A 25,945-nucleotide genomic window follows, 5' to 3' on the forward strand; every position below is an offset into this window, starting at 1 on the left:
GTACAAACCAACTGATTCCTCCTGAAAATCAGGATAAGTTGATACATTCCACATGTTCTATGCCCCAGTTTTTCAAATTGATTATTTTGAAAAGCTAAGTAAGCCTATCTTTATTTTGCAGGAAATGTTTGGTGCCATTAGGCAGCAGTGCTGTTGAAAAGAACAAAGCTGGAACAGCTTTTGATAATGTCCTCTGAGAAATGGCCAATTGCTATACAAGTGATCCGAACAGGACTGTTTGTTCTCACTGGGTGCTGAGCACTTGAAAATTCACACTCTTCACTCATGAGCCTAAAAAGGAGTGAAATTCTTTTGAAGCCTTAAATACTGAGCCATTTTGAAAATCTGTCCCTGTAGGAACATAGGCTATATGACTATTTTACAGTAATGCAGTTTTAAGTGTCCGACCATTACCTGGAGGGCTGAAGCTTTTGTGTATTACTTGACTTAAAAAGGGGGAAATTCTGTTACGGGATTATGCCCTATGAAGCAACACAGTCTATTTGCAGGTCTGGGCTTAGTGGGTTACCAAGTTTTGTGCTTGGATAGCAGGGGTTATCTCAGTGTGGGAAGTGAAGCCTGCATGAAACAGCTACAGGCTGCAGTCTTGTTATTTCCTGCGAGAGATTCAGGTTTAATTAAATGTTCTGTAATCCATAACAGTGTTCAAGCACCACTGTGTTTAAGTGGACAGAGAAAGTGCAGAGTAGAGGAGTTATGGAGAAAGAATATTATTCCGTATGTTTTTAAGCACATTCCTTCATGAGAGTAATTTTTCACATCTACTGAGTCATGTAAATAGTTATGTAATTGATTGACACTTTATATGCAAGTATCCTCCCATCCTTCTAAATTTCTCCCTTCAAACAATGCTTTTTGACTCTGTTCTGTTACTAACGTACCATGTTTGTCAGTGTTTTGGTATGCTGAGTTTACTTGACCAAATACAAAGTTTACTTAACCAAATATAAATTAATGGCCTGACACACAGAGATAGGAATCACTAAGCTTGCAGCAGAGCGTAGCATCTTTTTTTAATATTGCTTTTTATGATATTTTGCTGTAAAAAAAGAACAGCCAGATGTCTCTTTCTACCTCCTTATCTTCTGGCCTCACCCTTTTCTTCAGTTTGCCCATTGTGCCAGCAGTTTTGGCAATGACAGAGCCTTTGGTAGGCACTGACTTTCATACCTCTGCTTGGAGACTGACTGCTAGTGGGAGGCACCAAACCTGTTGGGAACAACTGATTTTGGACAGAAAAAGTAGAAAAGAGGGGCAACCCATTTAGCAAATCATTAATGCTTGTTGTTGTTTTAAAAAACTGTTTTTCCTTTCCCCAAGAAGCAAGTTTATTTTGTATAGTAGCCTCACAAAACTGGTACTGGAAAGGCAGATACATAAAGTACTAAAAAGGAATTTCAGACCACCTGCCTTGAACTGTAGCAGTGTTAGACCTTGGTTGGCAGGAATAAGGAGGGGCTCTGATTCTATAGGAATGAGACCTAGGACTTCTAGTGCTTGATGTCTCATGTGGACAGTCTGTGATATTAGGCTTATTTCAGTTTTTCAGTTTAGAGGCATGAATGTTGTGCCTTCAGGTCCAGCATTTATACATGGAAGTGGCCATTTGTAAGTGCACAGTCTGCAAATAGCTGCATGGCTGACTACTTGTTTACCCTCAGCATGAATGTCTGCATGCAGAGTTTTGCAGGTGCAGCTAACACATTTTTCCCACGCTCTTCAGCCATCTCATCATTTTAGAACAGGGTCTTGTAAGTTGACATCTGATACTCTGAAGTTTTTTTAATCAACTTTACTATGCCAACATAATACTGTTTGTTTGCTGCTGGAGTTTTCACTTTTAGGATCAAGTAATTCAGTTAGTCCAAGATTTGTATATTGCCTACATCGCAAAACATACCAACACCTAAGAAGTTATCAGTTCCTGACATACTCTTAACAAAGAAACATTTTTATTTAAGTATTTTTTGATTTATGTTCTGATGTATTAGCATGAAGAACCCTGATGTGTCTGTATGTTCTTAAGTTTATAAAAATTAGTGTTTTGCTTCTGCATGGGAAAAACCCTGAAGTTAGTAAAAAAAATCACTTTTACAATTTGTTCTATATTAAGAGCCTTGAAGGTGCTCTAACTTATGCAGAATTAAATGGTCTCTGGCTCTTGCAGGTTGTGGTCAAAGTGATACTGAGTCAGTGATGGCTGAGAGAGTTGGGGTGGTTCAACTGGAGAAGCGAAGGCTCCGGGCAGACCCTCTGGCAGCTTCCAGTACCTGAAGGGACCCTCAGGAAAGCTGGAGAGGGACTTTTGACAAGGGGCATGTAGCGATAGGACAAGGGGTGACGGCTTTAAGCTGAACAAGTGTAGATTTATATTAGATATTAGGAAGAAACTCTTTACTGTGAGAGTGGTGAGGCACTGGCACAGGCTGCCCAGAGAAGCTGTGGCTGCCCCATCCCTGGAGAAGTGTTCAGGGCCAGGTTGGATGGGGCTGGGAGCAGCTGGGGCTGGTGGAAGGTGTCCCTGCCCGTGGCAGGGGGCTGGAACTAGGTGATCTTTAAGGTCCCTTCCAATCCAAACCGTTCTATGATTCTACAAAATACATTCTACACAGAAAACCATCCAAGTTTGACAAAGTTTTAGGCTTTTGTAAGAGTGTTCCTTTTATACTCAGTTTTACACCTAAATTCTCCAGAGATTTTGAATGAGTGAGCAGTGAACATGCTATGGCCTCTCCCTTCTTTCTTTATCCTTGTAGTGCTAATATTGAAGTAGGAAAATGTTAACTCTGTATTTCTGCTGCAGAACTGCAGGTTCTGAGGTGGCATAGGACCTGCAATCAAACTGGAGATTGAACCGGGGTTTGAACTGAATCTTGGTAGGCATTCCTTACGAGAGGAGCCTCTAATGCTCGATTACACAAGTTTGAGTGTTCCTGAGCTATTTAAAAGATGAGAGGGGAGGTGGGGGTGGGCAGAAACTGGAATAAATAGTGGAGTCACAATTTGAAGGACACAATCAATTTGTATTTGGAGAAAGGAGACAAAGGGATGAAGAAAACAGGGTGATAAAGGAGGAAAAATGAGGTAGATGTGAGAGTCTGGAATGGAGGCCAAGTGGCTCAAATAACAGCAGAGGAACTCACCAACTCAGCGAGTCTGTGGAGAGATGGAGGATGTCTGAACAGAGGAGTGAACAATAAGAAGAGGGAGATGTTTCGAGGTGTGTGTGGAAGGTGCAGAGAGGGCACCAGGCATTTATACATACAGACCCTGGAAACAGGAGAGGAGAGCTTCCTTACCTAGTGATGTTTGGTAATAATGGGTGAAAATTAGTTTCCATCAAGTTGCAATTGTGTTTTATCATAGAGGAATACCAGCAGTTAAGCCAGTACATTCTTCTGTGCCTGTGTTATTGGTCCTCTAGAGAATTGCCATCTTCACCCTAGGGACTATGAGATGTTGCTGCAAATGTTGTCAGAAAGATTAGCAGAAGATCAAGGGCAAAAAAAGCTCAAATATAACCTGCATTTAGGTTCAACTTTGCTATTTGTGTTTCAGGCCTAAAAATATGGCTTCAGTGTCCAAAGCTTGTCTGTTTTCTGTTCAGCTATTCTCAGTTAAAGCTACGGGGTAACCTTCATTTCACCTAAAGTGCTGTACTTTATCAGGTTACCTCATGCAGATAATTTGAAACCTTAAAAACAGGTAGAAATAGGTAGCATTTTTTTTTTCCTTCTGCAATGTAAGTTTTTTATTGCTTTAAAATTCATGCATAGACTTCTCTTTTTTTTTTTTTTTTTTTTTTAAGTCTATGGGAAAACAGCAGGGCCACATGAGGGAATTCCATATTTATTTTTGGCACTTAATTTCCATGAAGGAGGAGGATCCTGTTGACGCAGAACACTTCTTTCTTTTTTTTTTTTTTTTTCCAACTTGCAAATGTTATGGAAGCATTAAAAGTTAGTTCCTTGTCAGGATTCCAAAATAGATGTTTGCATAGTAGATTTGATGTAGTATTTGTGTAACTTTGAAAACAGTTTTCGGGCTGGTGTTTCATAAGCAGGATATGAAGCCATATCATCAGAAAGAGTATTACTTCTCAAATGCATGTTGCATATACAGAATTGATCACCTTATAGACAGATAGTATACCACAGTCTTGAAGGCCATGTGCAGATCATTAGTAGTGTGAAAACAGAGGTGCGTGCAGTTACAACTGTTCTCCTTTTCTATGTAAAATAATAGTTTGTGGCAGCTAAAGTCTCATGCTTAACTTACTATGATTTTACCATTGCAAACCTCAGAAAGAGATGGCCTAAAGCTGGAGAACTAGAGCTTGGGAAGATAAAACATCATATACAGGAAAAGTAATTTTTGTATTTCGAAATAAAACCCTCACCTGCACTATCTGAAAATCTGTAGAGATGTAACTTATTATCACCTGTAGGAAATTACTCCAAAATACTCCTTCTCAAAGAAAATTGACTGAAGAAATGCTTTAACTTCAACCTTCCATTTCTTTTGAAAGAAAATATCAAAGCAACAAATAAACTCTAAGAGGCCCCTTGGATTGCAGGGTTACTTTCTTTTCCAGTTGGTGGTTGTTAGCAAAGTCAATCGAAGTGGTGGTGGGACAGGGAAGGTAGGGTGTGAAAATGCACTATCCTTTTCAATGCAAAACTTTTGGGGGGCAGATCTGTTCTGAGGTGGGTCAGCACAGCCTAGCAAACTCTCAACAGGTACCTAGGACTTTGTAGTTAAAAGACTGTGTGGGAGACTTACACTGTGTTGAGGAGTGATGGAGAACTGAGGATCAGATTTTACCAGGCTTCTAATTTGGTCTCCAGCAGTGCAAGATAGCAGCTGTGCTGCTGAGGCCTAGGCACAGACAGGTGCCTGTACACACTGGTGATCACTTTCTTCCAGCTCTGCTGGTTGGTGTTGGAATGTAAATTGTCCCTGAAAATGAGGTTGTCATGGACCTGATAATTCTGAATTATTGGGCTAGGGCTTAATGTTATTTAATAGATAAATAGAGAAGTCTGTGGTATTTCCAAGGGCTACCACAGCATCCATAGAGCCTGTGTGCTGCACTATAGCACCTGAAGCAGTTGTCCTCCTGACTTCAACTTTGACTGCCCTAGTACTTTTCCTGTACTGGAGAAACCAAAGAACAATGCCTATTTTCCTACAGGGATATTGGAATGAGAGAGTTGGATTCATTCCTTTTCTTGATCTAGCTTTTGCAGCCCATTTAAATGGGAGAGTGATTAGACTCTTTGTGAGGAAATTAGATATTTAGCTGTAAAACTGCAGATGTAGCTATTTTCAGAAATCTACCCACCCATCCTTGTACAGCTAAAAATGGCTTGTCTTGCCTCAGACAGAGGGTTGACAAAATATGCAAGCTAGCTAGCCAGTTGGGCTAGGCTGTCTTGCCCCTTAAAGATTGTACTGCTGGAATTCTTTTAAATACTGTTCTACACAGAGTCCATGCAAATTAGCTAATTACCAGCCTTCCAGACTCTCAGGCTTCCGTGAGTGCTGAATAGTGGAACAGAATGATTTAATTTCTCAAACATACTCTCTTGGCACTTTTGCATGCAGAATATGTTGCTCTAAAGTATCCCTTGATACTAGATCCTTGGCAGCATTCCAAAAGGTGTTCAAGTTAAAAACCATTCAGTGTAATTCAAGGGTTGGTAAACCTAGATTTGTCACCTTCCCTGCGTCATGTAATTTTGCCATCTCTAATGCGGGCTTTCCTCTTCTTTCTCAGAAGTAAAGAGATGATTTTACGTGTTTAAACTATGAATCAGGGAGTATAGCTGGCACTGGTTATGCATGTGATATTCTCTTGGGAGAGTAATTAAACTGAGGTGAAGTGATCATAGGAATATTAATTTATGCAAATTCATTATGCTTAAAAAAAGAGAAGACTATATAGAGTTCTCAGTTACATTAGTAAATGAGTGTGATTATCTTCCATTGTGATTATCAGTTTTGCATTGTGCTTATTCTAAACTGCGCGCTGCTGTTAGAGACAGTAGTAGTGCACTTTAATTTCCCATTGAAATTCTTGTGAGAGTTTGTATGTAGGGTACAGGAACATTTTGGCTGCGTGTAAATTATTTAAATCTCAAAGTTCTGGGATGTGGCCATACTTAAGCTAACAGGAAAAGGAGTGTGGTCAAGAAGTTCTGTTTCTCCTCAGTAGCTTGGTCCAAATCCTAGGAACACTCTCAATATGTGTTAACTCGTTAATTTTACTGCAACTATCAAATAAATCTAAATACAGGCATAAGCACTGGCAACTATTAGCCAGCCAGTTCTATTAATTGAAACATGCTGATGTCATTGAAGATTCCTTCTTCAGCTGCATGCTTTAGCTGTCTAGATGCCATTAAAAAAAAAAAAACAACAACCCCCCCCCCCCCAAAACCAAAACATGCCTTAAGCCACAGTCCAGAAGGATTAATGTCTACATGTTATTTATAATAAGCTTTGAGAATCGAGAGGAATGTGTAGGTCAACTAATTATATGTTGTTGGTTGCCTGTCTGTCATCTTACTATAGCGCTTGAATGACCAGAGATATTGCAATTTCAAATTGAGAAAACTGACTTCTTTTTCATTATGTTTAATAGTTAAACAATAGTGTTCTTTCCCTATTAAATATTAAACAAATACACAAGTAAGTAATTGGAGTTCAGAAGATCAGTATATTCTGTGTATTTCTTTGCTTAGCAGATGTTCCCTTGTTGCGTCTTTTAAGAAATGATGAACTAAAGCCCTATTTCAATTTATTTCAACAGCATCAGTCTGGTAAATACCAGCATAAGCAGAATACCACCCTCAAGACACAGAGTAGTTGCTAGGTGAAGCTAACTCTAATATATGTAGTTAACTCTTTGTAAGTATTTTTAAGTCATAGTATTGGCAACATAGTTGGACCTTGCTAATCACGTGTTTGTTTAGTTGGGACGTCTAAAAAAGCTCATGTGTTCTCATTCTTCCTTCATTCCTTGCATCTTTTTAATCCAGGCTGAAGCTGGATTGAAAATTTTAGGTAGTAAATCTCATGCAAATACAATAATTTATTTCAGTGACCTAAACATGATAGTAAATATTGTGTGGAAAAGTGCTTTGGTCCCCAATTTGTTTTTTTGTTTTAAACCACTAAAAGCTCCAGTCTGGAACTATGCTATTTTGTTGTAGCCTGTAAAGGATTGTGTTCCTTTTTTTTTTTTTTTTTCATTCTTATAATAATTAATTTCAAACCAGTTAGACTAAATTTAAAAAGGAAAAGTATGTCATAATTGTGTAAACTGGAAACTTATGTAGCAAAAACATGTACCAGTTTTCTTTCAAACTTGTAATGGTTGATTCTTTAAGCAAAGTATTCCCAGCCAAGTTGCATAAAATGGGATGCTGGCCTTTCAAAATCACTTCTGTCCACTGGCGCAGCACATGCTGATATCTTAGCTGTCACAGCACGTGTGTTTTGTCATTTCTGACAGCCTGCGCATCTCAGTTCCTGATGATAGGCCATACTGGAAATCAGTATTTTTAATTACCATTTGTGTTTGGGTGGGAAAAAAAAAATCATTTAAAGTACTGTGAACTTTCCCAAGTTCTTAAATTAATATCTACTGCTGAGTTTTCAAAGAGCCTGAAGGGAAGGTAGGTACTACTAGGTGTCTTAAGAAATTGAGACAGGTTAATGCAAGTCCAGTAGTAAAGCTAACTATCATGCCTGTCTTGGTATTGGGTTTTTTGGTTTTGTTTTGGATTGGGTTTTTTATTACTAGTCTTCCACATGATTTATGAATAGAAATTACTGGAGTTTTTGTGCTTCCTAAGTTTAGGGTAACAAAATTCTAGGAAAAATTTGTTGGACTACCCAATGTTGGGCACAGTACCTCAGAAGAAGTGTGATCCCTGGACAGGGAGTTTAAAGGAGAGAGACAGTATAATTAGAGTATGAGAAAAGAGGAAAGACTGAGTGAACTAGGATTGTTTAGCCTAGAAACAATAGAGTCTTTTTATTCAGATTGCTAGTTGGATTTTTGATTGCATTCAGTCATCAGTTAGAAAAACTGATAACTTACCTGTGTCCAGTGCTATTTTTTGTCTTTTGACATTAACAATATTTCTGTGTGCTCTGAGATTGCTAAGGGACAATACCTACAGAGTAGCACTAAACATTTGCTAAGCAGCCATGTTCATTGCCTCTTTTCAGTCTTATACATCTACAGCGTGACTTGTGACGAGCAGCACCAAACAGCAATGCAACTATTCAGAAACAGCTTTAGATAGAAACTGAAAAACTTCATTGCTTCAAGAGTTTGTTTCAAATTTGTCACTCAAAAATGTGTGTAGTTGAAAACAAAAAAACCCAGCCATTCACAAAGGGAGGTGGTAGTAGTCATTATCCACAGGATACTATTTTGTAAATACAGTAGCATCTTGGTTTTTTTGTTGAAGTTTCCCTTCCTTAAGCCTTGCCTCGTAACTGGACACCATTGGGTGTCAGTTTTACACTGACTGTACTGATGTCCGTTGCTGTCCCTTGTTGCAAATGTAGTGCATGGAGAGCAAGCGATGACTGCTCACTCTCTCCCAAAATTAATGTTCTTGGTATTTGCCCCTACCTGAGGCCTCTCCGAGACATCCTGTTTGTTACAATTGTGCAGCAAACATTTGACGTATCGTTGGAGGCTCATGCAGTGGCCAGTTTTGGTGCCTCCCTCTGTGCTGTGGGGTAGGTTACAGGTTGCTGGACTTGTCCAGATATCTGTTGTACTTCAGGACAGTGCTGGTGGGATCTGCAGTTCTTTTCTGCACATGCATGGACAGATCTCCTATGGGAATGTTTTGGTTTTTTCTTCCATCAACCATCTGGAGTTCTTGTAGGCAGACTTGGTGAATTGCATCAGACAAGCAAAAATACCTGTGCTTCATGAGCAGTATGGAAGTGTATTTTCAGCATGTCACCTTCCAATTACCTGCCTGCTTGTATCCCAGCAGAGGTCTAGGCTGTGTCTGGGGTTCCAAAGAATCATTCGTTTTTGGATGCCAAGTGTCTGCTAACATGCCAGCACTCTACAACAAAAGCACAGATGTGAAAATTCACTCCAGTATCTTGCCCTGAGTACTTAAAAGCATTATGAGGCTTTGTCTGCTGTGTTTCTCTGCTTTCTGCTGGATGCTTCCAAGTTTCCAATTGATTTATTATTATTATTGTTATTATTTTTACTGTTATTACTGTTGTTATTGTCTTTGTAAGTTGTGACATTATTTTTTTCCATAAAGTGACAACCAGGCAATGAAGCAGATGAACTGCCTGTCCTAAACACTGCGTGGAGTAAGCATGTTGTCATCTGTCTCTCTCATTAGTCATCCCTAACATTAGATCATTTGATCAGTTGAATAACTTTTAGATAGATTACAGTCTGAAAATGATCATGGGAAGATTGATCATTCGTTATCCATGTGTTTTAATTACTTGAGAGGTTTCTGCAAAAAGAGAAGGAAAAAATCCATGTACCATGGTGTCTAAGGTAAAATATATGGAAATCTCTTGAAGTGGGGATTACTTAAACAAGGAAAAACTTTTTCAGGGTAAAGGACAGTGAAGCACGTGAATAGGTTGCTTGCAGAGTTTGTTGCCTTTGGAGCACTAACGGTGTTTGTGCAACACTTAGTCATATCAATCAAAATGGCATGGGTTTGGCCTTTTCAGGGGCTTGTTAATAGAGTAGATGACTCTTCTGAGTCTCCTTCCATACAAGGGCTTAATGTCTTTTTGGGGTTTTATTTGGGTTTGGGTTTGGAAGGAAAGAGGTATTCTGATGAAAACTTCTTTCTAAATAAACATTCAAAAGATGCACATTTCTGTTGATTTAGTACTGTAGAATTTGGTGGCTTTCTATCTGAAAAATGCACACACCTTTTAAACACATCTTTCATTAAGTTCATGTCATTAATTTAACAAAGATATGTTGAAGTTGTTATACGTTAACATTCAGAGATCTGCAAAACTGCCTGAAATCAGATATTTACTGACTTACTGAGATATATTGTCAATCATTTGTTACAACTAACAGCTGTGTCCCTTTGCCCAAGACTTGCAATCTTCTAAATCCTTTAAAAACAATTAAATTGTGTAGAAAAAATTTTAAACGGTTAACCAATAAAATGAGGCCTTTCAAAACAGTCTCTATGCATTGAATAATGCATATTTTATATAAATATAATCTTTATATATATGTATACACGTTTATATATAAAATGCTAAAATAGGCTGTTAAGGCACAGGCCATTTTGAATGTGGTTGGCAGCACATCAGAAGATAAAACTTTCTGATTACTTTGGACCCTTTAGTTACTAAATGTTGATTTTAGAAAAGTTTACTAATTTTGTAGAGAGAAAGAATTTGAAGTAAAGCTACCCAAAAGCTAAGTTCTTACCTAGTAGCAGAAGCTGTACTTGTTAATTTTTCCAAGCATGTAGACGACAGCAAGGGTTTATGCTGAAAAAAAAACCAGATTAAAGTGAAGCTAGTGTTCATGCTTCATAACTGTAGTTCACCACTAGTCACATCTTTTTACAGTGACACTTTGATATGCTACTATACTTGATGACATCTTCATATTGATTTTAATCTGTCCAATCTATTTGTATTGTTCCCCACTGTTAAGAGTTCACTGCAAATAGGAATAAAACTTGCTACCTTTAATATGACTGAAGCTGTATTTTCAGGCAATGACCATTCTGGTAAACCACTCACAGTAAGAGTATCTAATAACGATGATTTAATATAGAGGGAATTACAGAACTAGGCCAAAAGTTTAAGTCTTGCTATAAATTACAGATTCCTCTGTGGCATTTAGATTATGAATATGTGGAATGTATCTCAGGAAACTGGTTCTGGATTGAAGCATATTCGAAGCGTGGAATAAGAATGAATGAGAAACCTGCAAGTTAACATGAAAATATTGCAGATCCAACACGATGACATTATGAATTTTACTTGGCTCAGCTATTAGAAATGACAGTATTGCTAGCTATAATTGAAGAGTGCCAAAATGAAGTAGAAGTGGGGTGCTTATTTAATCTTTAACTTGTATAATAGTGGAAATCTGTTAGACATTTCTGTGGGCATAATTCTCAAAATAGAATGGGGTAAATCCCATGATGACAAGAGCCAAAAACATATGCTTTATACTTGGAAAGATCTTCCAGGCTGTCCTGGAAGAATATGGTAGGTACTGTGGCAGTGCGTGACATTCAGAAAGTTGACCTTATGAACAAGTCAAGAAAAATTGTTAGTAAGCATTTGTGACGTTCAGAGCAGTGGACTGGGTGATCCAGGTAGAATTTTGATGCCAGGAAGAAAATGGCAGTGTCCTCAGTGTACCTTTGGTGGAACCAGACTTTCAGAGACCTGGCTGTGCTTTCATGTGGTTTGGATTTCACGCATTACTTGGACCAGATTTGCAATTGTATTTAAACATGTAGTAGTAGTACAAGTAACAATTCACTGTAGTTTAAAGAAGAATGTGAGTTAGCTGAGTCTGAGGTGATTCTGGCCGTTTCACTAAACTTCATCATCATTATTATATCCCCATGCTCCTGTGGAAGTGTAGCCCGTGGTTTGCAAACCTGTAGGTCAAGTAGCTGAATACATTTAAATGAGCAAACTTCTCCCAGCTGGCTACTTGGGTATATATATGTACTTAACTGGAAGCAGAAGTGTAGTGGTTGTGCAGTGTCAGATTAGGTGTTCTGATGAAAATAAACCCTGTGCTATATAAATTAATAACATTGTGCGTGGTGGATGATAACTAAGATTATTCTCTTAGGTAATCTCTGTTTTCTGCCATTCATAGCCTTTTTCTTCGCTGAGAGGGGTCTTTTTGAGGGAAGCTATCTGACCATCTAACGAACAATGCTATATATAGTCAAGTTTATTACTGTACTAGAATTTTATTTTTAAATCCTGAAGGAATGTAAAAAGGAAAATTTCCTTCTACCTCTTAATCTTTTTGTTGTTTATTGTTTTTTTTAAAGGAATATTTGAATGCATATGCAATATGCTTAAATTAAGCTAAAAACATCAAATGGTTCTTAATTTAAGACCATTGATTCCTTCTGCTGTATCTCTGGATCTCTAGGTTCTGTATGCTTTGAGGTAACATTCTATTGTAAATGAATTCAATACACAAAACAGGCAATGCAGTTCAGTGAGACTTGCTAGTAAGGCATAAATTTCATTAAGCAGGTGGGACTGCCCTGGGAGGAAAATCAAAAGTTAAACCAGATCCTCTGGTTCTTCGTCAAGGTATATATCCACTGGGTTTTCAGTCTCTGTGACATTCTACAGCTGTATTTTCTTGTCATACTTCCATTCAGCATCAGAACTCTATGTTAAAAAAATATTTGACTGTATTTACATTGAAACCATGCAAAGACCTTTATAAATGGCTTATAATTAAGAGCTGAGCAAAATTTTCACAGTGAAACCAAATGATACTGGCTAATCTTTATCTGGAAATTTCCCAGGTTAGTGATTCTGGATCCAGCATCCCTCTTTCGTTCTGCTAGATCTATATTGTTGGGTTTTTAGTTGGTTTTCCTTTTTTTTTTTTTTTTTTTTTTTAACCTATAAGCTCTCTTCTGTGAGATTCATTTTACACCTATCTCAAATGTTTGGCAAGCAACTTTTTTTTCTTCCTCCTCTATCAGATGAACAAAATATAATGCCACTGATGCTTCAGATGGCTTGTATCACTTGTGACATGCAAGTGCCTCAGAGTACATTATACTCATGAGAAATATCTGTTACTGCTAGAGCTTCAAACTCTTGATGCAGCCAGAACTGTATGAAACCATGCAAACTAAATTCTCAGAAAGTATCCAAAAGGAATAACTAAAATTTATGTGTGTGTGTTTGCATTCATTTATTTGTCTCTAATCTGAATATTTTGGAGACAATCAGGTCAGATTCCCAAGTTTTATTTGCAACCATGTGGAAGATGCATGCAGTGATTCTTGCTTAATTATGGGCTGTCAAGGGCTTTGGGTGAAGCAGAAAATGTGAAAATAGTGATGAAATGGAGTCTCTCACACGGGTTATACTGGCTGATCTTCTGCCAGCAGAATGAGCAGGACTTGGATCCCTTGCACTTCTCAGGTGTCCCACTATCGCACTTCTCTGTCCCGTTGTTTGTAATAGGGACACTGGCCTTTTCTCTGAAGTTGACCGAACAGTTTTATTTCTTCTCTGTATGTTGACTGTTAGCACTTGTAATCGTTTACTTATGTCTTTTACAGAATATGAAAAAAAATAGGTTTGACATGCCATTCAAGATGTTTTTGAGATGGGTCACTTGCATCTAGCAAGTGGGTTGCTTACATGGGAACAGGGCAAATGCCTTATGGGGTTGGTTCTCTTGGGTCCTTCCTAAGAGGTGATTTGTAAGCTAACACGGGTCAGAGTCAGTGCGGAAAAATGCGTGCTTCCTCATGGCTGAATTTGCTTTATTTTCCAGAGTTGCAGTTGAAACTTAATCTTTCAACAATGGTTTTATTGAAGTAAACTTTCAGTTTCAGAGGCTAGAGTTCAAACCTGGGGTTTGGGTTTAACCTATGTTTTGCTGAAGTAATCCTACCTTGTAGCGCACCTGCCTGGAGAGGCTCATAGTTGGAAGACCGAAAGCTATTGAAGACCTGCATTTTCACCATCTTGGTTTGTTATTTAGGGGGACAGGTGCTGTTTCTGTGTTGTGAAAATGAGTATTACATCAATACTGCTAGTATGGAATAATGTATGGAGGATTCAGCAACTGCGGGCTGTTATTCTGAACACTGAAGAGCGAGAATATTACTATAGTCTAAAACAATCTCTGATTGCTTCAAAGATTGCTTTGTGATATTTTAAGGGTTTCAGCCAGCCTGTTTTGAGTGACTGTAAATGTACTGCAAAGCAGCATGCACGCTAGTGTTGCAGCAGAAGGTGTGTTTGCCCTACATACATACCATAACGGGTAGAAATACTTAAGATCCCTGGGCAAGCACTGAATGAGGTGGAAGCAGCCTAGCTGTAGTAATGTGGAGCTCTGTGTGGCTGAGAAGCGGACTAAATTAACCTGCACAGTGAAGTTGCTTCTAGACCCCAGAAAACATAGCACAACACTGCCAGCTCAGAGCTGGCTTGCACATCTACGTGTTATGCTGCACAGCAGAAATGTACCCATTGAAGACTTGAATAAAAAATTCTGTGCTGTTGTAGCCTGAGCTACTCTTTCGCTGTTACCAGCTTGTGTATCAGGTACATCTGATCTTTGACCAAGGTTACTGCTCAGAGACCACCTAGTTCCAGTTGGAAACATCACTTAATTGATGCCGGAAGATTTTTGTGTGTGAAGAGAATGGTGGATTGAGGCATCACATTCTCCAAGAATCCTCTGTACTCTTGATGTAGGAAGAAAGGGATGTGTCTTAAAGCCCATGTGTGAAAACAAGGAAAAAACCCTTCATTTAAAAAAAAAAAAATCTTGTTTAACATTGACTGAAATTTTAAACATATAGCACAAAATTTTCAAGAATATTTTTATAAATGCGTAAACTGGTCTTATGGCATTTTACCTCTAAAGCAGGTCTGTGGGGACATGTCTTAATTTCAGCCACAGATAGGATTACAGAGTGGGTGGCTTTGCTTTGCAGTGTAGTATTGCTGTTAGACTTTGTGTTCCTCAAGTTAAATTTGTGGCACATGCCAGAGACTACAGTAGTAGTGGTTCAGGTAGCATGTCTGGAACTTTTATTTATAGTTGTACCTTTTTGTTAGCTTTGGATCTTGTGGCAGTTTTTGTCCTGGCATATATCAACCTGGTTTATATCCTGGTTTCATACTTCTCCTCCAAAACAAAGCCAAAACTTTTAAGAAAGGTAGGTTTGGATAGAAATGATATTACTTTGTGCCTATCAGGACCCAGTCAAAAGGCAAAAGGAGGTCTTATTTCTTTAATTATAACATTACTGTCCCTTACAGAAGCTTGAAAAGAGCAGCCTTTGTTGCCTAGATCTGATAGTTCTGCCACAGTGATGTGTTTGCCTGAGTAACTTATTCCTTCTTATCTTTGTGTGAGTTTGGATTTCCAATAGAAAGTGCGGTTTCTCTGGTTATCACATCCAGTACCTGCATGACCTTATATTCAACCTGATTTTCAATATTACTGTCTTGAACTTTACAATCAAGTGGTTCTTTAACTATAGCTTCAAAAACGAACTAAGAATAAATTTTGCCCGTCTTTGTTCTGCTTAATAGTTCTGCTATCTTTTTTTGTTCACACAGGATTTATTAAAAAGAAAAAAAACAGCTCCTGAAAACATTTCAATTTACTAGCTATGGTAGCTGTAGCTGTGGTTTTGCTTTTTTATGTTACAGTGAGCTAGTTCTTATATGCCTTTGTAAACAGGTTAAGTTTCTACTTAGAGCAGAGTTTGCGGTCTGTTGTAAAATTTACAGAAAGAGCAAACTTGTTTGAAAATTGGTAGATCAGACCAGTAGTTCTGACAAAAGGTATTGCAGAGAATCAATGCTGAGAGAAAGCATACTCACAGCCAACCAGTTTTCAAAATCACAATAGTCTTTCCCAGTGGTGTGTGTGATACCAGCTTGGCTGGCCCAGTTATCACAGTTTGCTGCCACCAAAATTGTTGGTGCTCTCTCTTCTCTCATCTTCTCTCAGCCACATGCTACCAGTCTTTCCTTTATGCTGATTCTGGTCATGACCTGATGCCTGTGTGACCAAGGATACAGCGCACAAAGCTAGCAGAAATTAAGAAGTGAATAGCTTTCCACCACCATACACAGATGAACTGGCTAAGCTGGGATCACTTGGGCTATCAGGAAATGGATCCATCCAAAAGGAAGACGCGAGGGGTTAGGACTGCTCTTTTCAGTGAGAGGGAGTTGGATTGACTCCTTTTATCGTCCCTGACTACTCCAAAAGGGCTCATGTTTTTTTGCTGGCTTTCTGAACAAGCAGCTGTCTGTTGAATTTTCCCGTTTTGTCTGCAGTTAGGTTACTCTGGTTACCTCTGATAAGTGTCTCCAGCACACACTGGTAACAGTTAACTTGAAAACGGTGGTGTCCACTGCTCTGCCCTTTTACAAATCCTAATAGGTTGTGTGTCTTAATGTGGTTAACCAAGGATACTCTGAGGCAGGCACAGTTCATGCTTTCTTACACACAGATCTTTGTGTGTTAGGTTGTATACTGCAGTGAACAATATTATTAACACTTACCTAGCCCATGCTATCGAGAATTTTTGAGAATACCGTAGAAATGCAACTTTGGAAGGGAAAGCTACAACTATAAAATCTGTTCTTTCTGCTTCTGTGCCAGCCACTTCTGTTTCAGGAGAAGCAGTAGCCTATTCTCTGTGCTGCTTTTGTCTCCTATCCAAAAAACCTTGCCAACAAACTGGTACCTCAGTAAGCACAGCCTGGGTGCCTGCCTTCAGGAGGCTTCTGCCAGCTGCTCATCATAAAAAAAACCCAAAAAACAAACAAACAGGAAAAAAACCCCACCCCCCAAAACAACAACCAAAGTCCCACCTGAAAGCAAAGCAAACCAAACCACTACCCAGAAAACAACTTGCTGACCACTGTCAGTATGACTTGGGAAGGCATGGGGCTTTCCAGAGAAACACCAGCTGGGCCTATTCCCTTTTCCATACATATGCCATTTCACTCAGATGCCCAATAGAACTGCATGTATGGAGCAAAGAAGGAGTTTAATTCAGCAGTGCCAGGATTCTGCAGAGCACCCTCTAACATGCATGGGAACTGTGCAGAAACAAAGATTGCAAGAGTGTGCTGACAAAAAGAAGTATTTATTGATCTAAAACCTATATTAATATTTATTTTAAGAAAACAAGCAAAGAAAAAAAGAAACAAACCCCAAAGTACAACCTTCCTGATGCAAGCTTTCAATTTGTAAAGTGTAACTCACCTATAATGTGTAGTTATACAATAGAATAACCTTCCCTTGTGATGCTGAAAAACCCCATTCTTGTTTTTAACAGAGGGGAGCATTCTGACTTGGAAAAATAGTAATTTAAGGAGACTGGAAACCAGAAGTGCTCAGTGGTGGGGCAGTACTTTGTGAGCAGAAAGATCTGTACAGTAAGATTTTTAATGTGGAAAAGCTGCCATTTTCTTCCCTTGTAACAACCTTCCTGTAGGTATTCCCAAGTCCTTGATTGTTTTCTTGTGGAGTGGTCAGTTCTCTCTTCTTCAGATCCTCTGACTGGCAGTGCACTTTGTGGTTCGATGACAGAGAAGAGTTAGTTAGGGTCTTGGATGAGGATGAAGATAATTTTTCAAAAATTATCCTCAGGATGTTAGGACTGCTCTGGGAATAAATGGGGTGCAGGAAGATGGGAAGTGGAACTTTGATACATAATTTGACAATCCACTGGTGAGCATGCCAGAGCGGTTTCTGTCACATCACATTGTCCGTTAATTCTTTTGGCAAGTTGTATTTCCTATGGGAGTCAGCTACAATGAATGGTGTCCAAAGATAGTGTTTCTTCTTAAGCTTTTTCCATGGTATGCAGCTTAGTTTCCAACATACAAGTTGCACATGCTGACAAGAATCAGATGCACCTGTTCCTTGACCATGACCCACTGCACAGATGCAGATTTATAGAGCCTAAAAATCAGGACTGAAGGGTGTGTACCAGTTAAGCTGGGTAATTTCACTGTCAGGAGATATTTTTACTATAAATTATATGCTTGCATCTATGTTTAGAGTGATTATAATTATGTCAGAAGTTTTGTTATATAAAAATAAGCAGCTGCTAAAGACTAAGGCAGCTAGGAACCACAAAGCATTGAATGCACTGATTCACATGTGGTAACGCTTTTTCTAATGTGCCCATTGGGATTTCTTGCCTAAACTTTACCTTTACTGCCTGCTTCAGCAAAGCATCTTGCTCTATCAATCTTAACAGAGCTTCTTCAGTTATATTTCTGCTTTTCTTACGCACTGGACTGTGAGAGGTGTTCTGTCATCATCTTCTCAATAACATCTGCAATTTGATTATAAGCTCCAGACTTTTCATTACAAAGCAACACTACACAGTATTGTACGTATATACTGTATATATACACAGTATATCTAAATTCTTCATGTTGCATATAAATTAAGTATATGTTATATTTTATAGAAATACATATATTTGTTTTAAAATATATATTTGTCATATTAGGTATATATAAGATACTGTGTATATATATACACACACACATAATATGTATATTCTTCACCTTTTCCCTGGGCTTGTCTCTAAAATCCCAGAAGTTTTATAAAGATACCAGGAATGCATTCGTTGTATGTATGCAGAAAGTGTGATTTGCAGCAGTATAGCACGCACATCATTGTGCTTAGCAAGGAAGGAGCAAAGAGGTTTGCTAGCCAAGGGCAAAGAGCTTTCTTCTTTAAGCTTTCAGTCAAAGAACAGTCTAGACATTTTTATCACATTAAACAGTCTGGAGCATTTAATAGGTATGTGACAGGAAGAAAAGCAGTCTGAACTAGCTGACCAGTTTTCTTATGGGAAAAGCCTTCTGGGCCCAAGTTTTTATTCTTTGTAATGGTAGTTATTATGCTGGAAATGCTTAATGGTGGAATATGAAGCAAAGCTGGCTTTAGACAAGTGAAAATGTTATCCTCACTTTCTGTGGGGTCTGCTGTGCTTCGTGTGTGACACTGCTATTGATTTTGACCGGCACCATACTTGATAAATGCATGTGCCACTTGTTCCTAAGTTGTAGGAGGCCAGAGTGGATAGTGGTAGCATTGGTATAAGTACCACAGAACACTTCAGTGCATGCAGCCAGTGCAAATGGCAAAACATTTTCTTTCTGTCTGCTAGGGTCCTTTTATCAATTTTTTTGTCTAACAAGTTGCATCTGCTGATTTCTACTGCATCTCATGGCTTCCAAACAGACTCCTCTGCCTTTGACCTCCACACTCTTGTCTAGAATCAGTTCTTTCACCTTCCCAGGCATTTTGCCCACACAGCCCTTGGATAGTCTGCAGTACAGGAGAATGCTGAACTCTTGTCTCTGGGAGCCCTGCCATTCCCACTCTGGAGCTGTCACAATAAATAATCCCATGCTCCTGTTGCCTGGAATGCTGGCACTGTTCTTGCCACTTCTTTACCCCACACACATAGACACCAGTGTTTTGTTTTGTTGGTCAGTCTTAATGTATATTGCACCCTGTTCCTTCCTTTCCAGCCTTACTGCAGAAACCCAGCTTCATACTTGGAATAATCTCTAAAAATATCTTCGCTTGTGCTATCCCAAACTGCTTCCATTTCATCCAAATGGTATCCAAACAGCCTACTGTTCTAGCATTGTGAAAATGCTGCCGCCTTCCCTTTTCATTTTAGCTATATGGCCTGCTCGGACACTCCATTATTCTGTTGAAGCTGCATCAGTGTCAGACACCCCATATCTGCTTTCTGTATTTTTTCTGTTCTTAGTTCCCTCCTCCTCATTTCAATTCTTGTGTCTTCTGCACACACCTGTTTAATATTTTTCTCCCCTAATGGTTGTCCAGAATCAAGAATGTCTTCATATTCCAGCATGATGATGTGCATACTCTCACCTTTCTAGGGAGAGAAGAGAAAGCAGTGCTTATCTTCTGTGTGAGCATGTTCCCTTCTGTACCTGTCTCAGTATGAGTGTCCCAGTTCACCCCGGTAGAAGTGGAGGTCCAAGCAGCAGGTGATGGTAAAGAACAGTGATGAAGAGACTTGGAGATGTAACAGCTCCCCCTTTTCTTTCCTGCTGTTCAACATTGAATTGCATCTTAATGTTAGGAATTTAGAGAAAGTAAGTCCTCTGACTCTGGTATCTCCAGCTGGTCCAGAAAAATCTGAATAAACTGAACCTCTCAGCATGCTGTAAAGCCTGTTGTTTATTATGAGATGTCAAATAAGTGTTCAAAATGGGTTGTGTATGCCAGCATGCCATACCAGCAGTCCTGATTGGCAGACTGGCTCTCCTTTTTTGTCTTCATCCTGGACAAATAGGTTACATACCAACACTTTTATTTTTATCCCTTTTGGAACACTGTGTCAAATCATCCATTTGCAGCAATAAAAAAATTGAGATGCCTTTCTTCCAGAAATTTTCTTATATATATTGTGAATAGCTGATCAAGCCAAAATGGATACAGCACAACGATTTGGAGAGGCTGCTGGCTTGCAACACTCTTCCACCCTCTCTTCAATAGCCGACATGCCTGGGTTTGTCCTATTTTTTAGACAGGCCATACGTTAATATTCAGAAAAAAAATTAGTGACATCATTCTCAAGTAATGTAAATAACTGAATACCTCAGTAATGAGTATATTAGCACTTTAAACTGTTTTATCAGATAAACTTACATCAGATGTCTCACACAGTCTCATTTTACCCCAAAGAGACAGTCATCAATTCAATCACGACTGATGTGACAGGAGCCATAGCACAATGTCAAGAGAGTTGTTTTAATATTTGATCAGTAGAAATGTATATGCAGACTGCATGGTTTCTCTGAGACAGGGATTAATGAAAGAGACTGTGATGCTGTATTTTATGCACCCCCATCTTCTGTTTATGGTTAACTATGAACTTCTCAGCTAAAGAATTGATACCTTTTTTAAAAAAAATAAATCTGTGGTTCCATCACCTGCACAGTGTTTCTTGCTCTGTCTCCATTGCTTTTAGGGCTTCTGAGCAGTGGTACAACAGCCATTTAAAAAGAAATCTGGCTGAAACAAATTTACAAGAAATGCTTACCCTGCCACCTACCTATGATAAGGAAGTAATAATAGTAATTTGAGTTCAGAACTGGTTGCTTTTCCTCTTGAAACTCTAGGAAGTTAAAGCTATAAATAGTTAATAACCTGGTATATCTTAAACATGGCTGTCCATGTTTGGACAACTGTGCTGCTGGAAAGGGGACTTTTAGATTTCCAAATGATAGGCAGCATTTTATTTTTAGCCTTGTCATATATTGTGCTTAGAACTGTGGCGATTTCATCTTCAGCAAAATACATAGTTGTTTATTAGCAAGTTTAATACTGGATGTTATTGGTGATTATATAATGTGTATAACATAACTTTTAGCTTTGGGATGTCTTGCTATCAGTGTTTTCAAACTCTCCATGTAGGTAAATAATTAGCATCACTAAGTGTGTAATTAAGACAAGTCTTGCTAGCCTCATTCTTTAGAGGGGAGAAAAAAGGAAAATGGGAAATGGCAAAGTGTCCATTCAGGACTCCAGCCTGGCTAAACATCAGCTTTAACCCAGATCCCTTGACTTCCAGTTTGTCCAAAGGGGCTGTGTTTTCCCTGAACAATTGGTGATGAATGTTGTTTCTGCATACAACAGGTAGAACATTTGGGAGTGAGGGAAATAAACAAGTTGAGCCTATACGACAACGTTTAGGCCAGGCAGTTTATAATTACTTTGCCCCCATTTGTTAAACGTCATCCTGATTCATAGATCTGCTTTTTGCTCAGTGATGTTGAAGTGCACACCATGAGCACCACACGTGTTTCTTTGCCTGATACTGTCTGGGAGGAATCAGAGAAAGAGCCTTCATTAAAGACAATCAGTATGTTCTGTTTCTTTATATTTTTTTCTGTGATTTGAACATGAAGTCTTGGCAGAAAAATAAAATGAAACCAACCAACATAAAGCCCTGAGGGAGCTGCTGTCTGCTCCAGCCATGCATTAGCTAGGGCAGGGTATGGCTGCTTTGCTGCTGCTCATACTTGAACTCAAGTTGTATCACAGAACTGAGGAAGGAAGAAAAGCTGCATCTACAAATCTCTGCTACCCAGGACTTGGATTTACTGCAGCTACTGGGGCTGTGTGATCAGAAGGGTGGTGGATAATTTCCATTCCAAACAGCTGATAATGCCGTGCCTGCATTCCCCTACTTCCTAGCTGAGACTTGATTCAGGGCATGAGCCAACATGCGAGTAAGCAGGATAACAGAGGAAGTAAAGGCTGATGGAAACAAGAAAAAAAGGTTATCTGGTGCAAAGAAGGAGTGTACTGATCAACTACAGATACTAGGTCTATGTTTCTTGATTTTCATTCCGTATTATCGTCTCTTGTTTAAAGCAGGGGATGAAAAACCTGCAATCTCTAGGGTGTAAAGTGGGTGCTGAGATGAAATCTGAATGGCATTATGACTTTTAGGATAGAAAAATTTTCTGACCAGTGCCATGGGTTAAATTGCACAATGACAATCTCACGTAAAAGTATGAAAACCCTGTGTGTTTTTATGGTGACTGTAGTTGTAGGCTGTATCCAGGGTATCAAGAAATTTGCAATGAATTTAAACTTTCAGCAAATACCTACTTTTAACATACTCCCAACTTCAAAATACCAAACGCAGCTTTTTGATGATAATGCTGTTTAGACCACTGGAACAATTGCCAAAGATCACCTTAGCTTCGTCTGAAATTTTAAGCCAGCAGTGTGGCTCACTCCTGTTTTTTCAGAAATCATCTAGAAAACCAGTTAGAGTGGAACACTACAATTTATAATGTCACTTTCCTAATTCTAGATTTTGAAGTAACATCTATGTTCCTTACAGCTTATTAGTTTCTAAAATATCTGTGTATTTTGAGCAAACTCGTATTAAGTCATGTCAAAATTTTATTAAAGTTTGAACTAAAGTATGTGACCATAGAAGGGATTATTTTGAACACACAGAGATTTAGAAGTTATTACTAAAATATGATCTTGACCTTTCATTACCTTTTATTAATACAAGGTCTGAGTCTGTGTCATTGTTTGGAAAAAGACAACTGTGTTCTCAGGACCTGGTTAAGGAGCAGCTGACATTTGTAGTTTGTTTTATTTTTGTTTGAGGTACTAGCTTGTGTTATTTCCAAAACTTTTACTTGCACTTTAAAATGAAAGACTGCTGATATTTATCTGGTTTGGTAGTTTGTGTTGCCTTTTCTATGATATTTGTAGTTAATAATTTGGTCTTAGAATTTTGCAGTTGTGTGTCCTAGGATGCCCTAACTCTTGCATTTGTAACAGGAACGATGCTCACTTAAGGTTATTTGGTGTTTATCTGTACTCCACCAGAATTCTTAGGATTTTAATTCCAAACATCTATTTTTGCCTTCCTATCACATTGAAGTACAGGAATCACTTCTGCTTGAGGTCTTTTAGAGTACTAAGCCTTAAAAAGAGTTCTAAATGTCAAACTCGCTCCTGATTTTAATTAAATAATTAATACAAACACTTTGTACATGTGTTCCTAAAAGGGAGACACACTACTCACTGACTTAAAAGATGTGTTATCTGTCAGCTACAGATTAAACAACGGTAGAAATCAAGTACAGAATTTATTGCTCAAAGAGCATATTGAAGAATGGGGTTTTTTAGCAAATCTGACATGTCCCTTTCCTTTAGGGCTCATTGCTATAATTACACAAGGTGTCAGACTTTACAAGACTGCAAAGGAGAATTTGAGCTTCAGTAATTCAGAAAATACTTGAGGTATTTTTAAAATGCTATGTATTTGTGAGTGGTTTTTTTATTGTTATCATTACATGAAGCAGCCTTTGTTTTAACAATTTTCTTTAATCGAAAGCTGTAGAGTGAAGTAATTAAACTTAACAAAAGTCACTGCTGGTTAAATCAGGATACATTGTATACATACATCACATGCTATAGCAATTCAGAAAAGATCTTACACAACTATTACACAAACCATTGCTTTCATCAAAGTCCAGTTTGTTCTGTATTACTACCTGGGAGGAGATGGCTTCCAGGAAATAGGGTGCTTGACTTTATACTAAAAATAAGTCTTGAACATGTCTAACACTTCTGCTTAACTAAAGCTGAAACTGTAGTGCCTTCCACATTTTAGACCACTTTATATATGGTTATTGTGTATTATTGGAATGCGACAAAACAGGGAAAGTTCTAAGTAAAGCATTTTCATCATATGTTCATGTTATGAAATGAAGGTCACTTGACAGGTCAAAAGCAAGAAGTTACCATTACATGGATATTGAATAATACAAGTAAAATAAAATTCTCATTTATTGTCTCTTTTAATGAGTAAGATTGCTAAATTCTCTCTACAATTGACAGTTATGAGCACATCCCCTCCTGCAATCATCCCTTGAGAAGATTTGTTCCTTTCCCCTTGCCTGTCTTTTGCCTTTACTGTTACCAAATTGAAAATGTGAACACCAGAACAGAAGAACAATAATAAAAATAACCTATTCGGTAAAGTTTATAGTTTTGTGTGTATGGTTCATTACTTTTTTTAATACTGAAGTTTTTACTAACTTCCAGTTACGATAGCTCTGCACTTTGCTTTACTGTTCAAATCATACTTCTAGGAGTGCGTATAGGTGAGCTTCTGCGATTCCTGTAGGAGTTTCCTTGTGGCCTATGAGTAAAAACGTACCTTTTGATTTTAATACTTTGCTGTTGAAATTGCCAAGTTGCTTTTGGTTTTCCAGGCATTTCAAGTGGCACCTATCTAAAGGCTCATTTTGATCAGCAGGTGAAGTTAATAGCATTAGTTTATGATGGTGACACACAAGGACTGATCCCTGTTCTATGAGAAACTATGTGGTGAGTCCAGATGACTTCGGTGATCAATTCAAAAGGGAAAATCTGCTTCAGTGATTTTGTGTTGCTGCTGAGCGTAGAAATAATTAGCCTTTTGGGGACTACAAGTATTTGTTCTGAGGGTAAGACGGGTTAATTATCTTTCTTCTTTTCAGTGGAGTGCTATTCATGACATCGAATTTAAGCTTCTTAATAGAGTGGAAAGAAAGGTCCTTAATTTATGTTCAGATTCTGCTTCGTTGATGAAAGAGGCAACCAGTAGGATTAGCATTTGAGCAGGTGACAAAGATTATTTTGTTGTTACTGATACTGGTTTGTTTTCTATTTTTTGAGGGGAATTTGGTTGTTTCTCCATTAGATATTAGCATTTCTTGTGTTGGATTTTTCTGCTGATTCTGTGTTAGTATTAATCTATTCAAGTTGTCTTTTAACATTATGACCATAATCAAGACTTTTTATTTTTTCTGTACAATGTAAGAAATTATACAAGAAATAGTATTTTCTTGCATCAAATTTATTGAATGTTTAATGTCTGTTGTATCATATCTATTTCTGAGAATTAATGAACTTTGAAATTATAGTGATTTCCATGGAAGTCCGTTCTCTTAGAGAATTTGGAAATCTTTTTTCTGAAATACTCCTGATGCTACTGTAAAAGTTGTTTTAAGATATTTTTTTTCTGAGGTTTGCGTGTATACGCAGAGTTAAGTTGTTGGTCTGCGCTGTGTAAGCCAAACTGATGTGTACTCCATTTTTTTGCCTTGGTCCCTGTTAGGCAGGCTCCCACAAAGTCAATTAATTTAGGAGTTTGTGAGGGTTTAGACCTGAGTGAATCACCTGACTGAGAAGCTTTCCCTAATGGCTTGATTAAAATATATTTTTAATTGTCAGAACATAGTCTTATACTATTGTCAATGTACCAGAATAAGTTTGTTTACCTACCCAGCATGTCTTGTTAACTATCACTTGTCAGAAAAAGGAATGCCCCCACCCCCCCATCCTCCACCCCCAGCAAAGAAGGATGGGCAGTAATCACTTCTGGCAGATGATGAGAGTTTTAGAATGAGTGAGAAGTCTGGGAAACACTGTAGGTACTGACAAACTAGGAAGGGCTTAGGACAAAAAGAAAAACATCTAAGGAACCTGGGAGGTCATGTTTGAGTCCTATGGTCTGTCCTAGGAATTCTGCTTGCTAGAGATAATTGTTGTCATCAGAGGTGATGACTGAAC

At 38.3% G+C, this 25,945-nt stretch overlaps 1 protein-coding gene across 6 annotated transcripts in view; it reads left to right on the forward strand.

Annotated features, from left to right (window-relative positions):
* PLCB4 (phospholipase C beta 4) overlaps positions 1–25,945 on the forward strand; it is a 208,706-nt gene that overhangs the window by 83,053 nt on the left and 99,708 nt on the right. Inside the window, exon 4 of one of the 6 annotated variants that reach the window (XM_037405510.1) lies at positions 19,723–19,941. The exons of 4 other annotated variants lie outside the window; for them this stretch is intronic. The gene's annotated coding sequence lies outside the window, so the exon portion shown is untranslated. Of the gene's footprint in view, positions 1–19,722; positions 19,942–24,625; positions 24,719–25,945 lie in introns of those variants that run through there. One more of the 6 variants, XM_037405512.1, reaches the window with a different exon arrangement.

This window comes from Falco rusticolus, chromosome 12 (genome assembly GCF_015220075.1).
Source record: "Falco rusticolus isolate bFalRus1 chromosome 12, bFalRus1.pri, whole genome shotgun sequence".
NCBI classification, from domain to species: domain Eukaryota; kingdom Metazoa; phylum Chordata; class Aves; order Falconiformes; family Falconidae; genus Falco; species Falco rusticolus.